The 23,331-nt window shown below is 32.2% G+C and overlaps 1 long non-coding RNA gene across 1 annotated transcript; it reads left to right on the top strand.

Annotated features, from left to right (window-relative positions):
- Positions 1–1,452: 1,452 nt before the first annotated feature.
- On the top strand, positions 1,453–2,630 carry LOC144560935 (uncharacterized). The gene is made up of 4 exons (XR_013513515.1): positions 1,453–1,603; positions 1,701–1,821; positions 2,197–2,295; positions 2,491–2,630. It is a non-coding gene; the product is annotated as an uncharacterized LOC144560935 (long non-coding RNA).
- Positions 2,631–23,331: the final 20,701 nt, after the last annotated feature.

Genomic DNA, 23,331 nt, shown 5'->3' with positions numbered 1-23,331 from the left:
GTGCTCCTTAGCTTCGCGATTTGACAAGTGGTCCCCCTGCACAGTCAAAGAAAAAAGAAAAAAAAAAAGATAAGGTGGGCCGACAAACAAACCAAGCAACTCGGACCGGGATAAAGAAGATGAACCGAGACTCAAAGCGACTCGAACCGGGATAAACAAAGGAAGCAATTCGGGCCAGATTCAAAGCAAGGGAGAAAACGGAAAATGAATCGAGGCCGTGAGAAGGAAAAGAATTCGGGCCAGGATGGGCCAAAAGGAGTTGGGCCGTTTGAAGAAAGAAAAGAGGTGTTGAGGGATTAAAATGTGGAACTGGATATCTCCGTTGACATAAAAATGGAGAAAGGAAAACAAAAATATGGAACCGGTCATTCATTTAACCTGACATGTGGGATCGCCTTTCTAGCGCGATTGGCATGCATAACTCGTTACATGCTCATTTAATTCTTTTACTTATTAAGATATTATTAAAATTTGTTGGTTAAATCAAAATTAAAATTATCACCAAGTAACACATGACAAGTCACAAGCGACAAGATCTACCTCGGATTCTTACTTTGCCGCCTCTTAAATTCAAAAACCCAAATCAGATTCAATTGATCCGAATCTGATCTACACCAGATACCCAGAGAGCGTACATCTCAAATCAACGGTCTAGATTAGCAGAATCTATGTTTACAAACTTATCGGAGGATCCAAACCCAAGCGAGTCGGAATCCCTCAAGTAACTCAAATTTTTAATTTAGAATCAAGCGTCCAATCAGAGAGGGAATGTACAGAAACTCTTTAATATTCGTGCCAAAGTAGATCGAACGGTTAAAATTACATCTCAAAATTTGAGTTACTTTAGGAGATTTAATTTGTGTAGTTCTCAGGTCGCATCTGTGGGTCCAGTTCCAAGAGGAAATTCCATGCTCCAGGCTTCAGCGTTGCTAGCCAATGAAGATACCGATAGTCCCAATCTGGTATGTTGATTATATCTATGTAACAGTTCTGATTAGATCCATAGATAGTAATTATAGAAAAGTCAATCTTTTCAACATTTTAATCATACTGTTTTATGGAATCCTTATATCTGATTTTACCAGTATATCCTGAACATTACAGCTTACCTTTATCAGTTACTGAAAAGCTGACAGTAATTATGGTATGTTGTTCTGATTAGATCCATAGATAGTAATTATAGATAAGTCAATCCCTGATATCTGATGTCGAAGTATATCCCGAACATTACAGCTTATCTTCATCAGTTAGTGCAAAGCTGCTGGTTAAAGATTAATGTTACCAGATTGTATGTACTCTTATGTTTCTTTAATGAAAGGGGCATAAAGCCTTATCCCAAAAAAAAAAAAAATATTAATGTTACCAGGCCAATTGTTACTATTAGCATAGTTACCATTGTATATATTATGCGATTGAATTTAGAATTTTGTTGGTTGGTTTATGATCATTTGTTTGCTCTTAATATGGGTTTTAGATCTTAATTGGGCCTCAGCAAAATCATACCAATTTGTTCTGGTCTTGATCAAAATCATACCAATTTGTTGCTTTACAGGGTGCAGGGAAATCAGCGGTATTGAACAGCCTGATTGGGCATCCAGTATTGGTATGCTCTCCTTTGTTGAAATTAAATTGTTTCTAGTTTATTTATATATTTTGAAAGGTTTGATTTTTTATGAAGAATTTTGGTATGTTTGAAACAGCCTACTGGAGAAAATGGTGCGACCCGGGCTCCGATTTGTGTAGATCTACAATTGGATACCGCCCTCACTAAAAAATCAATTGTACTGCAAGTTGATAGCAAGTCTCAACAAGTGACGGCAAGTGAGTTCCTTCCTTCATTTTTTTTATTCCCTTAGTTCTTGTTTTGGAATTATGCTGGAATAGTTCAATTGGATGTAGTAGTGCCAAAAATGGAATGTATATGTTCATATTGGAAGGAAAATATAGATTTGAGAAAGAAAAGTATACATGATATCATACTCTCCCTTGTTGGTTTAGTACCAGTAGGGTTACTTAATTTCAGAATACTTCCCTTGATGACTTTACAAGATAAGAGGATCCAAACGAACATAATTTCTGATTTGACAAAACATATCATTTAAATTCATTTCTTGGGTAGGTTTAATGTTTTTTTTTTTTATAGACATGTATAGTTACAACTCTCTCTCTCTCTCTCTCTCTCTCTCTTGTTTGTAGGTGCCCTCAGGCATTCATTACAAGACAGACTAAGCAAGGGATCTGGTTCAGGAAGGAGCCGTGCTGATGAAATTTATCTGAAGTTACGTACCAGTACTGGTATACTTGCGCTCCCCCCTCTCTTTCTCACAATTTTGTTAAGGGAACTCACGGCTTAAGTAGATACTAGTACATGGGATGTCCAAATATTGTATTATAATTTGCATAATTTGGATGGGTTTTTTTTTTCTCTTACTTGTGTAGTTATGTATATTTGATAGCCAAGCTAATTCAGAATTGTATTTCTATTTTCAGCACATCCGCTGAAATTAATTGATTTACCTGGACTCGATCAGCGTGTCATGGATGAAGCATCGGTATGTATACTGTACTTTATCTTCTCCTTGAAATTGACAAATGTTATTTGCATTGATAGGGAGAAAAAGAGATATCACATTCAAGAAGTCTTTTACATTTGTAGGCTTGTTCTCATTTAGAATTCGAAGTAGCTATTAGAAAGCATACGTATTATTGTTATTTAGTAAGAAAATTATGTTTCTTTATATATATCTTAGATTAAAGTGAAACCATTTTCTTAATCAAATATCAACTAAGATAGGTTCCAATATGTGTGTACGTATATTTATGTGACTAACGCAAATATCAATGTCGCAATACTCGACGGATTCAATTTAGACGTGAGCAATCCAAATTTATCTATTCTACTTAATCCACTAGACTACGCATGAAATAAAATATTCGAACAATAAATAAAATCTAGCAAATGTAATTCCTAAATCATCCAATTACCATTATAATTAGTTCGTTCATGCAAGTCATAATCCTAAAGTTTACGTTCCTAAAATCTCAGTTCACCAAGCATAGCAATCAAACAAAAATAGTACGGATATCATACAAACCAGAAATGAGCTCAAGCTAAACCAAAAGAAGGAAAATAGAAATACTCGAGAAGTGATGTGACATCCAACCTCTATGGCTCCTCACCGGATGTGTGACTTTCTTCGGAAGAAGACTCGCCAAAGTGCTTGGTAACCTTCTTGAAGAGACTCGTGTGCACGGTGACCATGTTTCTCAGTTGCTACTTTAACTTTTGATGTCGGCTATCCGCAACTTCTTGATTGTTCACAATCGTCTCTTGCATGCACCTTCAACAACCCCTCATTCAAGTTCCCCATTTCAGTAGTGAGACACCCCCATATGTTCCGCCATCCACCTCATTTGTTGTGCCATTGGTTCATCAAATGGTGATTGTTGAGAGGATCTCGCTTGATCCCGTACCAGTGCGACGGGAGGATCTGGATTAGGGTTGGTCGGATCTCAATATTGGTTTGGTTGGACATTTTCGGCCCGAATCCATTGGTTGAGGAGGTGGATTCCCGTTATATAATTCTCAAGCCATCCCACATTGGATAACTCGTGAAATAAATCAATAGGCTGGATTAGGACTTGGTCTCCCGGGATGGCTATGTCATGAGCCATAAAAAATTTCTAGATGAGGTGTCTGATCAATTTTGGCTTAGGTTTTTCCTTTTTTTCTCAATACGGACCGTGTTCACCACACATCTCTGTTATGGGCCGTATTCACCAATATGGACCAGAGCCCCAATACGGACCAGAGATAGCCAAACCCCGCAGCAACACTACATGAGTACGGTCCGTATTAGCCAATACGGTCTGTAAGGCACCCTTTGGTGAATAACTGCTACAGCTATATCCAAATCAAATGACTTGATCTCCACTCATCTCCAGGCGCCCCCTCACTCATTTTTTATCAACTCCTTTGAACCAAATTCTTGTAGTGTATAAACAAAATTAAGGAATCAAATGTGAATGATGAAATTGATGGAGCAAAAGAAAAACAATACAACAAAAATTTACGTGTACAATTATGGAAATTAAAGTACATCGCCTTAGTATCCATACACACCCTTTATTTTCATTAATATCCATTAATATCCAGTATCCATATACATGTAAGAAATAAAATCCATGCATGCTATGTAAAATGCAAACACCAAAATATAAAAAAAAAAAATATCGGATATGACATTTAAATATGTTAAACTAAAATAATAGAAGATAAATGATCGAAGATAAATATGTTAAACACCAAAATGCAAACACTGATGGGATTATCCGCAACAATACCGATAGCAAAAAACAAGTTTACCATCGCAGACGGGGATAGATTCTTGTAGTTTAGATTCTTGTAGTTTCCAACTATTTTCATCCTTGGGGAAGTTCTCCGGTTTGGGACTATCCACATATTCCACGTATTTTAAATTCTTAAATGAGTGCATGAGCTCAAGCCAGTCGGTTTTCAAATTTTCCAAGAACCTGAGGCACAAAATCTCCACTTTCCAGTTATCATTAGATGGAATTTTAATAAGCTTCCCACCTCTAATGTATAATCTTTTCAAGTTTGTCACCTCTGTAGGATTCCGTAGTTTTGATGCCTCAGCTTCTGGATAACATATGATATCCAACTTTTCTAGATTCTTTGGGAAATAATAGGTTGGTATTGTATCATTTGTCTTATTATTGCGACTTAATGACGAATTATTATTATCACGCCATATAATCGTCAATATCAAAAGTCTATCCAGATTTTTTAATCCACTGAAATCTTCCTTAACTAACTGGTTGCTGGAAATTCTAATGCCGAGTTTCCTAAGCTTATTCAAATTTGAGGGATCACTGACCCGACAGGACTGGGTTTTGCTTTGCACGCCGCTAACTACAAAACCCTTTAACACATCTAAATTAGAGAGCTCACATAACCATTTTGGCATATAATCTAACAAGTAACACTCTGATATTATTTTCCCGTTTCTTTGATTTCTGTAATTTAAATAAGAACATACATAAATATATTACGGCCTTCTAATTCTATTTGATTTAGCTTGCATCCTTTTATAAAATTCATATTGAAAATTTCTGTGTTGAATTAAACCATGTTATCTAGGTAAGATTTTTTTTTTTTTCCTTTTCTGAAAGATTTGTTTTGTTTTGGTGATGAAGTAATCAAAAACAGGAGAGAGACGAAGACGTTTTGTTAGTTGATTATGGTTTTGATCAGTGTTATTAAAACCGGACCAGACCGGGCGGTTCGGCCGGAATAAACCGGAACCGAATAGGTTTACGGTTTGGTTCTTTAAAAGGCCCGTGTATATATTTGAACCGGTCAAGATTGGTTAAACAGGCCGGGTTTTTTTATAAAAAACGCGAACCATGCAGTTAAAAAACCTAATATTTTGCCAATTCGATTCGCTTCTTTTCTTCCAATCGCTTTTTACATGCGTCGTTCGCGCTGAATTTGTATCTTTGCTTCTCTTCTTTGGTGCTGCTGATTAATGGTCAATGTTTCCTTCTAATCTCCTGTTATGGTGTTGGTCAATTCCTTTCTGCTGCTCTATTGAGGTGATCGCAAAATGCTTAATTATGTCATGAATTTTTGAGCTTGCACTGTTTTTCTGTTTTCCCCTATATTCTTGCTTTTCACACTGTTTTGGTACCCTTTTTTTTTTTGCTTCTATTGTTTTCCTTTTACTGTTCTTAACTATGCAATTATTTTTCAGTGAATCACCTTAAAGCAATTCAACCTTCATTTCCAACTATTTTTCAGTCAAATTCATTATAGGAATCAGTCTGTTGGTAATCTCATTAATCGGTGATTTGTGTTTGTATGTAGCACTGGGAACTTGATTTGACTATTATATGATTTTGGGGTGTTCAACAATTGAAATGCTCTCAAAGTGTTTGATGAAATGCTTAAGTCAAAAACTAATCAAGTAATAAGCAACCCAACAGCACAAACCAAGCTCGATATTAGTAAGGAATGTACTTCAACTGAATCAAGTCTTGTTTTGCACATTTCTTTAATTTAGTTTGAGTTTTACCTCTAGAATAATTATACTAATCCTCCCACCCGTCCCCTCATTTATCCCCGCACTCTCTCTCTCTCAATTAACTTCCTTAATTGTCTTTTATCCCCCCATTAATTCCGCTAAGAATTTTCATTTATCCCCGCATTAATTATACTACCATTTTATTAACAATCCTCGCATTAATTATACTGCCATCTAATAATAATCCCCGCATTAATTATACTTTCCTTGAATAACAATCCCTACTAATAATTATTTATCTGTTTATTGATGTTCAAGAAAGTATTTATCATTGTTCTGATAAGTATTTATCCTTATATCTGAGAAGTATTTATCATTGTATCTGACATATTAATACTTTGATTTGATTAAACATTACTTATTGACAAGTTTAAGAACAAAGTTCAAGAAAGTATTTATCATTGTTCTAACAAGTATTTACCATTATATCTAAGAAGTATTTATCATTGTCACAGACATTTTACTGTACGTTGCAATTATGTCTGAGACGTATTTATACATGTAACATAAAGTATTTATCATTATGCCTAATAAGTATTTCACTATAAGTTGCAATTATGCCTAAGAAATATTTATCAATGTAACATAAAATATTTATTATTATATCTGAAAATTATTTATTATTGATGTTTTACTGAAAGTTGCAATTATGTCTGAGAATTTTATATTTATCCATGTAACATAAAATATTTATCCATGTAGCATAAAATATTTATCATTATGTCTGAGAAGTATTTATCATTGGGTGGGGGGATTGTTTATTTAATGGTCCCTAGTTGTGCGGGGACAATCCAAAAAAACAAAGAAATTTTGTGTGGGGATAACTGATAAGTATTTATGAGGGGATTGTTTATTTAATGGTTCCCAATTGTGCGGGGACAATTAAAAAAAAAAAGAAATTTTGTGCGAGGATAATTGATGGATTGATTTGTTCAGTCATAATAGAGATCATTGCATAAGGATTGATACTTTGCAAATCCAGGATAAATACTTTGATGCTTCAAGTTAAATACTAACAGTTTCTGCGGGGTATTAATGATTGAGCGGTCCCTCCATGACTTTTTGGACAATTAGTGCGGAGTTTTTTGTTGGGATAGATCTGGAGAGATTGTTATCATGATCCTTACCTCTAATATATATGGTGATACCTGAGTTTAGCTTGAGGATTCAAAACCAGCAAAAGAAAGAGGTTCCTTCTTTAACACTTTGATTGATTTAATTTTGAACATGTAATTTCTTTAGAAATCTGACGTTTTAGGCATATAAGAATAGTTTTAGTCGTATCTCATTCAAAAAGTCAAAACCATTAATTTCCTCAGCAATGTCACTGACGTGTACTGGTATCCTATTGTAATTTTATAAGAGCCTGTAAACAAACTTTCTGAACTTAGAATGGTTATTTTATAATTTATGACATTCATTCTTGTAAGAAGGACATTAATTAAAAGTAAACAACATTACTAGAATTTCAGGTTATAAGTTGTAATTAATTGTTTTAAAAAACCAGTAGTTGAACCGGTTAATCCACTGGTCCAACCAGTGAACCGCTGACCCGGAACTTTACTGGGTTGATGTCCGGTCCGGTTCTGATAACATTGGATTTGATGGATGCATTGGGTGATGAATTTATATGATAGGTGGGACCCTCCTTGCAAACATACCCTTATACCCTAGATCTCCATTTGTTAAATCATAGGAGGTTGCCATTGGTAAGATCTCCATTTGGTAAAATACCTCATAACAATATTATAATTCGAATATTGCTAGAAATTATAGGAGGATGCATGGATTCTAGCCAAAGAAAAACTTCCAATAGTTAAATTCGAATAATGCTATCAAACAGCGGAGAAATAAATATAATTTTTAATTGATTAAGGGAATGGAGAGAAGGCAAGACAGACATTTTATTTATTTGTGAGATGAGGTGCCCTTTTGGTTTGTCTGAAGTTTTGAGGACCATTTAAATTATATGAATAGGCTGTCTTGGTAGGACCGTAGGAGTCCTAAATTAAATCTTTTACACCAAAATATGTAGCAGATTTCACCCTTTAGCAAACCGATTTTTTTTATTCCAAAGATGTAAAAATAATAAATTAAAAAAATAACAATATTTTTATAAAAAAATTACAAAATAACAAAATCCCAATAAATCATTGTACATAGTCCTGGTCTTTAACAGTTGGCATTGACTGGGTAATTTCTGGTGTCCTCTTAATTTATGTGAATCAGAATATTTTCAAACTTTATAAGTAGGAACTAAATTTCTTATTATTTCATTAATATTATCTATTGCATCACATCATATTACATCTGTTTTGTAGCCTTAAAACATCAGATAAAGACTCCAAAAATTCATAATTGAAGGAAATACTTAAAATCATATATTCATCAAGTTGAACATCCACAACTCTCTGTAGAGAGAATTCTAATGGACTTGAAACTTTCACCATCTTAAAATAGACTCGAAGAACAGTGATACGAGTTATTCAGTTATCATCGTCTATTTTTCTTGTACGTACCAAGCACGCTACAAACAAATTGTGATAAAGAGTTATTTTATTGTTTTGTTCATTTGATTTGGGTGTATTGGGCCGAGGACAAGCCCAAATTACAACTGGGTTAATCTTCACGGATTTAATCCTTGCTTTAGTGGATTGGGCCGAGGATGAGCCCAAAATAGTTTGGTTTTTCTCCTCATGCAGTCATGTAGACCTTTCAACGTTAAATTAATTATCATGCACGCCTCTTAGGTTAGACCCACTGTTGTTAGTTTCAATACATTGATTATTGATTGGCAGTTATTAATTCTAGATTGGGCAATTTGGGTTATGGGTTAGAGTTCAAACAAACAATTAATGGTCAAACAAGGAATCCAGCCCGATGTGTTCACTTATACGCATTTGATTAAGTGCTAGCTTTTGTAAATTTGGGAGCTTAATATACATACACAAGTCAGCTGTTTGGTGACATTGCATTGATTGATGGGCATTGCAAACAAGGGGAAACGAAAGTTTCCATGGGCAGGGGTTGTATATCAAAGGATAATAATCAAGAAAAAACATGAAGCCAGATTTGCAAACATGGGGTTGTATCAATGGTTTTTTAAAGACGGGAGATATTAATTAAAGAGGCAAAACAGTTTACGGACGAGGACATGAGGTTCACTGGGTTGAAATAATAATAAAAATGTGAAAAATAATATCATGTCAGCTAGCTGTCATGCAAACCTAACTTGAGGTCTGTTGCATTAAATTCCAAATCCCGTGATGTACTATTTCAATTGTATGTTCTTCCAAAATAATAATAATAATGGTAACCTGAGGTTTTACAAACTTCTGAGTTCTGATAGTAACATATATACCTTTGTTTGTTTGTACAACTGGATCGCACTATATATGAGTACCCACGTGACATACTTTCTCTCTCTTTTATTTGCACTATTATATCCTGTACCCTCTGTCTCATCTCTCACCGACTCTCTTAAATATCCTTTAATTGAAAAAACATTTTACATATCCATTCTACTCTCTTATATTGGTTCGGTTTGATTTTATTTTTAAAACCGAATTATAACTTCGGTTCACCTAGTTCGGTTAGGTTTCAATCAAACTGAACCAATGAACACCCTTACATATACTATTGTTATCCCCCTTTGATTTTTCACTTTTTGTGAGAGAAATATAGAGAACAAGTAGCTAGCCATGTTCCTTCCTTGTAAGTTCCACCTGATCTTCATCTCTCCAATGGCGTCCATAATAAGGCAAGACAAGACAAGATTCCATCCACACTAGTACTCTGTTACCATTTTGAAAGACTTCACCCCTATGGTGTGAAGTATTTACAATATGGGGTGAAGTTTTTTCAAATGGCAATTGAGTGTTTTGGAGTGAATTAAATGGCGTGAAGTCTATACAACTGTTATTCAAAAGCTTGATATTCCTCATACGCCTCATTTCAAGAAGCTTCAGAGGTACTCTCTATCTATCTCTCTGTCTAGCTGGCCTTATGCTTGCATGATGCATTGCCTTTAATATTTTACTGTTACTTTTCTTTATCCAGAAGCTATGTTGCATAGATACGGGTACGGATATCATATCGGCTGAATAAGGATACGCCACGTAGGCCAATACACTAATAGGTGTATCAGATACATATCGTGGCCGTATCGGGCGTGTCTCGGTATCCGACACGGGTACGGACTCTAATCTGAAGTACCCGAGTAACATATAGGGGGGCTCACTTGTTTGAATCCATATCATCTGCATTAACGCAATTTTTGAGTTTAAAGGTTTCCACCGTTAGATTGCATCTACGGTTCAGATTTAGTTGAACCATGTCCCGTCAAAATTTGATCCCTAATCCCTATCCTTCTCCAGATTTTTTGGGCATGATAACTCAACTCAGGTTATCCTCCTTGTTGGATTACGGATCAAATGTGATCGTCGGTGTGTGATCCAACAGAAGGAGATTGGCACCTGTTCCGGCGATGTGGCCGGGCAAGTGTGAAACAAGTGCCAGGTTCAGTGCTCGGGCTTGTGGGAGCAAGTTTTTTCATCAATGGCAAGATATGGCACCTCTCGAGTTTCAAGTCTCGGATCTAAATTTCTCTTTTTTTTCTTTTCTTTTCAAATATCTTTTTGAATTAGAGAGAAATCTAAATTTTATGAATATTCAAGTGTCCCTGTTCCACGATCCTAAGTGCTTTCCATTTTATTTTGATTTGGGGTTCTTTTTTTTTTAGAACCGCGTTGTAAGTTTGATTTGATTTGGGATTTTTTGTTATTGACATTTTGAAGAGGAGAAGGGTACGTTACTGGAGAAAAGAGCGAAAGGGTAAAGAGTCAAATTTTGATGAGCAAGTTTAATTAAATCTGAACCGTAAATGCAATCTAACTGTGAAAAATTTTAAACTCAAAAGTTACATTAATGCAGAGGATATGGATTTCAGTATTCCACTTACTGGCAAAAAGGACGCATATAAGGGAAAAATGAAATGCTTACAAGTTAAACTACCCAAAATGCCCCTACTGCATCACTACAATGGTAAACTGTGGGGCACGGTTTAAGTCATAGTATGCAAACACGGCTGAGTCAGAACGGAATGGGACGACGCCAATCCGATTTTTGACCGAGTTATGCGGTCATATTGGATGAAGTCAAAGCTTCTAGTTGACCAACCCTTCAACAGAACACACAGAGCTGTTATGTTATGTAGTTAGTTAGAGATGAATGGCATGATTCCAATTTCTTTGTCAATTTATGATCAGATAGATGAGATTTTTAAAATTAAAAAAAAATTTAAATAAATCATTTTCTAATTCTCACGTTGACAAAATTATGCATTTATGCTGATTGTTAATTGCAAATTATTCTATAGTGGGAGCTTCAATTCTAATTTCTAATCTATTATTTCATATGACAATTGTATTTACTTTCATTAATAGAAAAGCTACTAAATTAGCTTCTTCTTTTTTTATATAATTTTGCATTTTCTTTTATTTAGATAATATCACTTCATCAGAAGAAAAGTAAGAATATTGGAATCAATAATTGAAGATTTTTTATTATATTAACTTAACTAAATTAACTGATTTTAACTATAGAAAAATTTTCAGGTATTTCAATTTTAATTGAAATATCTTTATACTAATAAAATAAAAATCCAGTTCAAAGTTTCAAAAGAAAAAGCTTTACGTTAATTTTATTTACATAAGTTAAATAAAATTAATTAGTATTTTTATAATCATAAAAATAGTCTTTTCAGTTTATAATTTTAATTACAATATCATATAGATTTCAATTTTTAAATGCAATTAATTATTATCTCTTATTCATTATAATAGCCAAACAATGTAAATCAAAACAATTTATAAACATTCTTAAAAAGTATTGAACAAAGAATGTTAATCAAAAACTTTTGACGAAAAGTTAAATTCGGAAAGAAATTTGGCGATTCTGTCTAGGCACCTCAGCAAGTGTAATAATGACAAAAAAATGATTTTCTCTAATATCTAACATGGCCTCAAATTTTGTTCATTAATAAATATATTTTACTTTTAAATTAATTTATAATATATTTTTTTAAACACAAGCAATTAATCTAAATTTTTTGACGAAAACAAAAATGTGAATAACAAAATAAAAAGTGTGTAAATAACGAGAACAAATGCATGCATTATACACAGTATTTTAAAATGCGGCCGAATATGCTTATGTAGTCGGTAGCCGTACTCAGAATGCAATGCAGTCTCTCCCATGCAGTTTTGAGTATGTGGCCACATATGCGGTCTGAATATGCAAATATGTGGATTAAAAATGTAATATGCAGTGCATATAATTAAAAGTTTATATGCATTATACGGAATTTTACCATCCCATTCCAAATTATTGTATTTTTATATACAATAAGATATATTTTATGTTGGTTACGTGAAAATAAATTCCACTATATGAATATGAATATATATATATATATATATATATATATATATATATATATATATATAGAGTACCGCTAACGCGCTTCCTCTAGCATATGAGCCGAAATGCTTCCGGTAGAAAGTTGAAATTTTAAAATCCAAAAAGTCGATCTGAACCGTTCATCTTCTTCTCCATATTAATATCTGCTTGGAGACCAAATTTTACATTTTTATGAAATTTTTTACTATTTATTAAGCCATTTTGAAAATCGCTGATCCAATGGTAGCTTCTGATTTTTACTGTTTGGTAAGCCACCGTTGGATCAGCAATTTTCAAAGTGGCTTAATAAATAGTAAAAAATTTCAGAAAAATGTAAAATTTGGTCTCCAAGCAGATATTAATATGGAGAAGAAGATGAACGGTTCAGATCGACTTTTTGGATTTTGAAATTTCAACTTTCCACCGGAAGCATTTCGGCCCATATGCTAGAGGAAGCGCGTTAGCCATACTCTATATATATATATATATATATATATATATATATATATATATATATATATATCTGTGTGTGAATTTTTATTTTAAAATCCGCATATATACATCTGCATATGTGTCCGCATATCGCTTATGCGGCATGCAATGGCTTTCCGCATGCATGAACAAAACCGCATTTTAAAACATTGATTATACATGTGTGATAATTATTTCACTGGGCTTGTTGGATCGGTCTTTACAATTACACTAATTTTTGTTATCCATAGACATTCTCTAGTTTACTTTTTATTTTAGTAGTATATGAGAGATTGTTAATGATATATATATGTACTTTTGTATAGCTCTAAATTAATATGAGAGAAAAAAGTTCCAAACAATAATTAAGTCTTATGCATGCGTCTGAATCGCTGTAATAATATCAAACCTGGTGTATTATTAACTTTTCAAACCGTACGTGTATAGTCGCGTTTTATGTACCAGTGAGATGGGCTAATAGACGTATGGGCATCTTTCAAGACCGTCGTGTAGGTCTTCAGGAATGACCTAAAATGGAATAACAACTTTTTATTTGTACTTCCAACTTCCAAAGACGAGTAGGTCTTTTTTTTAAGAGTCTGCATGCATCTTTTAGGCAGCACTTGATTCGGATGAGCTCACGCTACACCTGTTCGGCTTTGTTCCCAACCTCACACAAGAACTGTGCTTCCTTCACAATGAAATCAGCAAGGTTCTTGAGTACAAACTCGAAAACCACCTCAGCCTAGGGCTGTAAATGAGCCGAGTTTGAGCGAGTTACTCCCAATTCGAACTTGGCTCGTTTAATAAACGAGCGAGCCAACTCGAGTTGAGATGGTAATAACGAGTTGTAGAGTCAACTCGAACTCGGCTCGTTATCAACTCGAGTTGGCTCACAACTCGTTTATAACTCGTTTAACCAGTGATAGTATTACAACACAAGTTCAAACTCAACTCGTTATCAACTCGAGTTGGCTCACAACTCGTTTATAACTCGTTTAACTAGTGATAGTATTACAACACAAGTTCAAACATATTTTTCACGAATCTCAAAGCACAAATAACAGTCTAGAGATTCGGATTTGATTATTTTGGAATTTATTGTGACCAATAATTTGCAACTCGAGTTATAAATGAGCGAGTTGGGGCTAACTCGAACTCGGCTCATTTATTAAACGAGTTGGCCAACTCGAGTTGTAAATGAGCTGAGCTGTAAATGAGCCGAATTAAACGAGCTGTAAATGAGCGAGTTACGAGTTCGAGCTTTTTTGCCCAGCCCTACCTCAGCCATTATATATACTGCTCTCTCTTTCGAAATGTGCACACAAGTACTGTAAAAGGATATTATTATAGGCAGTGTAGATGACTATCAAAGGCAAAGTAAGATGGAATGCAAACTGATGCTAAGTCCAATTGCAATAATATATTTATTAATTTATAGGATGCTCGCTTGGTGCTAAAATAATTTTTCGAGAATCATTTGTCCTCTCTCACATCGAAATTCGCACGAATAGTACTTGTAGTGCTTTGCATAAATTAATGTGCCCCGCATTCAACGGATGCACATGCATTTCAATTTTATATTTTTTTTGTATGTTACTACTGAGTTTAGAATTTTGAAATAAGGAAACAAATACTATCGTAACAAAAAAACTTTTAGGTAATAATTGTACATGTTAATTTGTTTTTCAATTCGAACCGGCCAAATCGCGCAGATCTAGAGGCGCATGAAAGTTGTTTAGTTTATGGAACACAGTACTGATCAAATGCATATATAAATTATATAAACTACAGTACTACATATATAAAATGTTTAGTTTATGAAGATTCGTGCTCATCCATGGCTGTTAATACTTTGAATAATAATTTAATATTGATAACTTTTAGTTAATGAAGAAATGTCACGTTCGCGTGTGGACATGCTGTTCCCCACCATTGTAATGATGCATGCGTGTTACTTTGCCAACTTAATTTGTTCCCGTTGAATTGATTATGGTCTCCAAGAAAAAAGTATTTCGAATTTCCACTCAGTGAAGGATGGTGTTTAGATTAATTATTGTTTTGAATTACTTTTCAGTATCCAATGCCAGCTTTGATAATTTGATTGTTCCGCTTCCAGCTTCATTTTTATAACCTTCAAGGTTCTCACTTTATAGAATTAAACTGTGACCACATGAAAACATTAATGCTAGGATTTAATAATGTGGATTTAACCGTTTTCATTGAATTATTTTTTACAAACTAGTTAAAAATTATTTGAGTAATTAGTGAACTACTTGAGTGAATTGAATGTAACATTTTTTTTTGTGTTGTCAATCTATTAATCTTTTTCTTTCTTTTTCCTTTTTTTTTAAAAAAAAAAAAGAGACATAAGTCCATTTCATTAGCTGAAATTAATTGGTTAAATATAAAAACTGTTAATTTTTGTGAAATCCAGCATGGAAATCACATCGACTAAGTATCTGAATGTCTAAGTCACAAAAACAGACAGTAGTTCATACAATCTAGTGATCTTATTTAGAGAACATATATACTAACAAATTTTTGTTCCAGACTGATAGACCTAAATTATATACATATTCGATCTGATTTTTATCACAAAATAAAACCAAATATCTTGTATTTTGAATATAAAGTGAATATAATACACCTAGGATTAAGTTACTGCATTTGTTTGGTTTTAATTTACAGAAAATAAAGAAAAACGAAGAAAAATGCTCAGTGTGGACGCACAGTTTGCAATACGGTCGCACTAAGTACTTAGATGGATTTCTAAACGCGTGCCAATTTTAAAAAGGTATAATAAGCTATTCATCAAAATCCTGTGGACGCACGGATATTGATGCGGACGCACTCTGGTCACACAGGAAAAACCGAGCCCAGTGCGGACGCACTGTAGCTCCAGTGCGGATGGCCTGGCCGCACTGAAGCAGAACGCAGAATTGGAACCTGAACTTAAAATAGCCATAACTTTTGACTCGTAACTCCGTTTTGGGCATATGACCACTTTTTGGAAAGGTAACGAGAAGATCTACAACCTGAGAATCTAAAAAAAGAAACTTGGACTCAGAGCATCCGCCTGGACCCGTAGACAGCCAGAAATACGCATTTTTGACAGTTTTTTTATTTCTAGTGCACCAAGGATGCGTTTTTACAGTTAAACTTGGACAAGTCAGCATGGGAAACAATCCAAAAATAGCACCCACTAACCCCACTCACCCCACAACTATGCCTCTTGATTGGGCAGTCTTTGGCTATAAAAAGGGAGGTTAATTCCCATTCAAGACACATCCATTCTCATTTCTCTCTCCCTTGGTGCATGTCCATTTCCATAAGATATAGCGATAATTCTGTGGTAATTCTTGGAGTTCCAGAAGCTTTTCTAGGAAGGAGAAGAAGGTCTAAGCAAGAGTTCGACAAGTTTGAGGTTTTTGATTCGATAAAGGGTGTAATTATTTCTTTATTTCATTTCTTCTTATTTTTACCAAACTTTGTAATAGATCTCTCCATGATGGAGTAGATCTCTCTCTAGGGGTTTAGGTCAAAGTATGAACTTATTTAATTATATCTTATTCGGTTATTTATTTTTGTCATGATTGTTTTATGGGATTTGATTGTTAATTTCTGTGATTTATCATTTGTGTTAATTAAATAATTAGTGCTTGAATTGTAGTTATCCCATTTTGGATTTGAAAGAACCAAAATTGACTAGGATCAATAGGATAGTACCAAATTATGAATGCAAATATCTTAGGTTTGGATTAAGATCTAACCAATTTATAATCTAAGTCGGAACTACAGAAATTAAGTTTAGGAACTTGGTCAAACCCTAATTAGGACATCTCAAATCGAATCGGATATTGGTATGATGAACTTAATCGTGAAGTACAAATATTTGAGGAGAGGAGAGACTAACAAGAGCGTATGGTCTAGGTAACTAGGGTGAAGGACCTAATCACGAAGCCCGAATTACTTAGACACGTTATTAATTCACGAAAGTGACCCTTAATGACATATTAGGTTAGAAACCTCATCAAATCATACATGAACTTAAACAAATACCGAATAGATAGAATTAGCAAGAGATTGTAGATTGAATATCCCTAGATCTCCTCAACTAGAAAACAAACCAACCTTTATTTTATTTGTTTTTATTATTTAAAACTCTTCTCTTTCGGGTATTGAACCCAAAACTTAAGAATTGTTAAAACAACCCCCCCCCCCCCCCCCCCCAATTTACTTTTATTACACTTTCTTTTATTTTTCTGAAATTAATTGACAAAGTACAAAACCTAGCTTTTAACTATACTCTCTGTGGATTGATACCCGATAATATACTACGTGATAGGATTGTATACTTGCAATCTGAACCAAAAGTGTATTTAGGGATAAAAGATACATCTCGTTGTACTGAAACTTTGTACTATACATTTTTGGTGTAACACAGACTTTTAGCAAAACTAAGATATAATTCAAAGAAATCGTAAACAATTTCATATAAAATCAATTTCAACAAAAAAAATATATCACCAAATAAATTTTTTTAATAATAAATATATATTATTTTTAAATTAATTTATAATAGAATTTATTTTAAACTCACAAGCAATTTATTCTTCTCACTTGATATTTATAGCAATTAATTTAATTTTTTTAAGCAACAAAAACGTGAATAACAAAATAAAAAGTGTGTGAATGATAGAAACAAATGAATAATTATGCGCTATACATGTGTGACAATTATTTCATTGTGTGGTTCGTTTCTTTGTTACTAGACTTGTTGGGTCAGTCTTTACAATTATTCTTACTTTTTTTTATCCATAGATATTTACTAGTTTATTTTTTATTTTATTAGTATAGGCTTGTTTTGAACTCGAATTTAAAGTCAAAGAGAAGCAAATTATGACAGATTATTAATGCTATATATACTTTTGTAGAGATCTAAATTAAAAAGATAAAAAAAAATCTCCAAAAATCCCTCATTTGCTACCATGGATTGTATATGTATGCCAATTTTGAGATAAAGATTTTAACATAGCCAGTTTTGACTTCATGTAATGCACTAACCATATAGCATTAATTGTTTTTATCTTACAGTACGCGAGCTATATGAAGTCGAAACTACAATGTTTTCATTGTATAGTCTGCGAGAGCCATATAAAGCCATTCAAATTAAGTACATCAATTTTCAACCACGTTACCCCTATTACAATATAAAATTCAAAACAATACTATCGAGTACTAAATTTTATTTTTAACAAATTATTAACACATGAAATATTGGTGAACATGAAATTAATTTTGTATTTATTTATATTTTATTTACTAATTACACAAACTAAAAGAAAGAAAGATATATAGCTGCAGCACGGGAGAAAGAGTGAGTTGTAATTAGATTTTGCACTTCCTTTGAAAAGAGATACAAAGAAACAACTAAATGAATATGTTGATTTTCTCTAATATCTAACATGCATGACCTTAAATTTTGTTAAGTAATAAATATATTTTATTTTTAAATAAATTTATAATAGAATGTTTTTTAAACTCACAGGCAATTAATTCTTAATTTTCACTTGATATTTATAGCAATTAATATAATTTTTTAAAGGCAACAAAAACGTGACTAACAAAATATATAAAAAGAGAACTAGCATTTGATATAATGGCAAAGGCATATGATATTTATATGAGAGGTCATGAGTTCGAAATCCACATGAGGAAAATCATTTATTATATTACAAAGGTATATATTAAATAGTTGGGTGGTTTGATCTCCAACTTTTACTCAAAATATATATATATATATATATATATATATATATATATATATAGAGGAGGGATCAAGTTACAACACTTGAAAGTTACAACAAAGTTACAACATCATTTTTTTTCATTTTCAAAGTCCAAATCGTCGATCCAAACCGTTAGATATTCAATCTATATTAAAATGTGCTTGCAGACCAAATTTTACATTTTTTGAAATTTTTTTGCTATTTATTAAGATGGGTACAAAATCGCTGTTTTTAATGGTGCAGAATTTTAATAAAAACAGCGATTTTGTACCCATCTTAATAAATAGCAAAAAAATTTCAAAAAATGTAAAATTTGGTCTGCAAGCACATTTTAATATAGATTGAATATCTAACAGTTTGGATCGACGATTTGGACTTTGAAAATGAAAAAAAATGATGTTGTAACTTTGTTGTAACTTTCAAGTGTTGTAACTTGATCCCTCCTCATATATATATCTATCTATAAAGTGTGTGAAAGACGGAAACTTCATTGTGTGATTTGTTTCATTGTTATTGGGCTTGTTGGGTTGGTCTTTTACAATTATTCTGATTTTTTTTTATCCATAAACATTCTCTAGTTTAATTTTTTTTTATTTTGTAGTATAGACGTGTTTAATTTTGAGCTCGAATTTAAAGCCAAAGAGAAGCAAATTATGAGAGATTGTTAATGATATATATACCTTCCAATTTAACGCTAAAGAGAAGCAAATTATGAGAGATTAATTGTTAATTATATATATAAGAGATCTAAATTAAAAAGAGGGAAAAAATATCCAAATAATTAAGTCTTATGCATGTATAAATCGCTATAATACAATTCATTTGCTACCATGAATTGTATATATGTATGTCAATTTTCAGATTAAGATTTTAACAGATCAGTTTTGACTTTATGCAGCGCACAAACCATATAATGTTGTTTTCATATTATAGTCAAAACTGCTATGTTTTTATTGTATAATCTACTAGAGTTAGTGGTGTTCAAATTGTTCGGTTTTTAATCGAACTAGAAAATTTCGGTTTAAATGAATTGGTTTTTCTTTTCGTTAATAATAGTACTAATAGGTTTACTTCGGTTTAAACCGAACAACCCAAAATTATTCGGTTAAGTTCTTAATTGGTTGATAGATTTTATCATTTCAGTTCGTATCTATTTTTGAAAATCAAAGGAAACTTATTGATCATTTCTGAACTGACCGTTTGAACACCTTTAGCAAGAGCTGTATAAAACCATCCAAATTAATTAGGTACGTCAATTTTGAACCACTTATATTACCCCTATTCCAATATAAAATTGAAAACAATATTATCCAATACTAAATTTTACTTGTGTTAACAAATTATTAACACTTGAATTATTGGTGAACTTCAAACTAATTTTATTTAAATTTTTTTTTTTTGTTTCTATTGTATTTATAATTACACAAACTGATCAAAGAAAGAACGACAGAGATGAGAATTGCAAGTCGAGAAGAGGAGAGACGGAGGCAGGTTATGTGATAACAAATCATATCAACCGTTGATGTGTCTGTTTTGTATTGGTTTGTAACATGTGCATTGGATATTGTCATCTAATTGCCAATTTGATGTGACTATTTTTTTGTCAATTTCTTAGATGTATGAGAATTTTATGATTAACAATCTTTTTCGTTAAAGGAAATCACTTTCTAATTCTCACGTTGTTGACAAAATTATGGATTTTCATTTAATGATTGTTAGTTGGTAATTCTACATTGGTCTTTTAATTCTAATTTCTAATTAAACGTGAAATTTTATAAGTAATTTTAAATATGTAAATGCTCAAATTAATTTCTACTATTTTCATGGCAGTTTTGTTAAACATCATTTTAATTTAATTGATGTAGGTGTTATTAAATTATGATATAGTGGGTGAAGTTTATTTTTTCAATTTTCTCTTTTCTTTTATTTTAGATAAATATCACTTCAGTAGAAGAAAACAAAGAATATTGGAAATAATAATTCATGATTTTTATTATATTAATATATTTAAATTTAAAGTATTTTTTCAGGAAGTTTGAGATGTTATAATTACAAAATAAAAATCAAGTTTCAGATTTCAAAATAAATAATCTTTTCGTTAACTTTATATACATAACTTGCATACAATTAAATAATATTTTTTTGAGTAAAGGTTGGAGGTCAAGCCATCTAACTATTTAATATTCTTCTAATATAATAAAGGATTTTTCTATCTGAGTTTCGAACCCATGACCTTCCATCTAGTTCTTATTAAATAATATTTTTCTAGTTCTTAAAAATAACTTTTTCAGTTTATAATTTTAATTTCACTATCATGTGAATTGTAATCTTGAAATACAATTAATTGGTCATTTTTATTAATTATAACAGCCTAAATCAAGACAATTCATAAACTGTTTTGAATTTTTTTTGAGCAAAAATGTAGTTCAAAAGGGGGGAATCCAGTCAGGCGCTCATCTATAATAGGTGCAAGCATTAAATGGTAGACCACCTCACCTCATTAGTTTCCCCAAACCAACTGATCCCCCCACTCAAACATTCTTCATCCTCTGCATTAATGCACCAATCAGTCCCCGCCTGTAATACACAGAATTACTTAATTAAAGATTCATGCTAGAGAACCTGCTGTGTATTTAGTATTTACATATATACTATGAATGCCTCTTTGAATAATTAATTCCAAATCAATCCAATAAAGTGAAACCTAAGTTATAATTTTGAACCTATAATATATAACTAGTATCATACCCGTGCGTTGCAACGGGAACATATTATAAGAAACAAATATATCAATGAAAATAATAATTATCTAAAAATTAAAACACATGTTAATAGAAAATTTATATGATTATGTATTTATAATTAACTTTAATCGGGATCTCTGATAACAATTTGATGATGTGGTAATTCTTTATTTTTAAGTACCAATGATATCAAATAATTAATAGCTCGATTCGAATCTAATATCAAATATCATACAACAATTCAATATCAACATATAATATGATATCAAAAAACATAAATAAAAAGTGTTATCGTGTGTATGTATAGGATATATATATATATACACACACATATTATAAGAAAAAAATATATTCACACACACGTTCCAATTTATATTCTTCTTTGTTTCCAATTTAGAATACACACACACACACACATGCACACATTGATATATTATATATTGGAAATATATTCTAAATTACCCACACCAATATGTATAGAAACAAAGAAAGAGAAATAAGGAAATTAAAAAAAATGATTTCCATTGTGATTCGTATAGAAACGAAGAAGTAAGGAAACAATAAATAAGAAAATGGAAGGTGGAGTCTTCTCAATTGAAGAGGAGAAATATGGAAATAAAGGAATAAGGAAACAGATAAATATATCGCTAAATTTCAGAATTTATTCAATTTTAATTGTAACGTATCGTGTGACAACACATGTAGTGGGTATGTTTTTAACTAAATTTAGACTTCTATACATAAAAGAGATGCATTTAATCAAAAGAATACAAATTATGTAATTGGAGAGCTGAGATCAAATCCGAAGTTTCATCTCTCAATCGTAGCCATTGGCGGATCGGACACCCAACGTGCTTAATAATAGAATGGAGATGTAGAGTACATATTGTTAATTAATTGAAGTCGGCACCCATGCATATCACACCTCAACTCTATAGTCTATTCTTGGGAGAGCCTGCTCAAATATGGGACAAAAGATATGCACATGTGAAACCTATTAATTTTAGGGTTTATTTCTGTTGACTACATTGGCCCAAGCCCAAAATAAAATGAGAGATGTATTTCTTTGAAGCCCAAGATAAAAGTGATAGCTAGCTTGGAAGTTGGCAATTAATTCATTGAAGTTAGTTTTGGGGTTTCAATTTGGCAGAGGGAACTAATTAAATACAACAAAAGAGGTACAGTTCCCCCATCTTTATTAATTTCTTAATTTTTGTTGGCAAAAAGATTCTATTCCTAAAATATTTAAGTAAAATAATTCAGATTTCCATTACTGTAAATATTACATGTACAGTACCCCAGCTTTGCACACTGGAGCTATTTTTTTAGACCAAGTTACCCTTAATTAAAATTTAAATTATTACCGTAATTACTGTCCATGTATTCTGTTTCATCCAGGAATTGAACGAACAACAACAAGTGAAATATCAATTGAGGGCATTTCGATGGTCGAATATGCGCCAGAGAAATATGTGCTGATGTTGACAACTTCATATATATGTAAAACTTGCATATAGTGTGCCAGAGAATTATATTTATTTTCCCTAATTTGTTATAGTAAGCATATAAAATTGAACAATAGTACTTATCTATGTAAATTTAATTAATTAAAAAAATGTCAGATTCTATATCCAAATTCTCTACAATATAAACGCAAAATGTCCTGAAAATGATAAATAAATCGATGATCTTGTAGTTTGACACCTTCAAAAAAAAGAGCTTTCAAATTTTTGATAGACAAACGAAAAACAAGATTCGTTT

The sequence above is a fragment of the Carex rostrata genome, chromosome 10 (assembly GCF_964058835.1).
Source record: "Carex rostrata chromosome 10, lpCarRost1.2, whole genome shotgun sequence".
Lineage (NCBI taxonomy): Eukaryota > Viridiplantae > Streptophyta > Magnoliopsida > Poales > Cyperaceae > Carex > Carex rostrata.
This window is presented reverse-complemented; position numbering and strand designations above follow the sequence as displayed.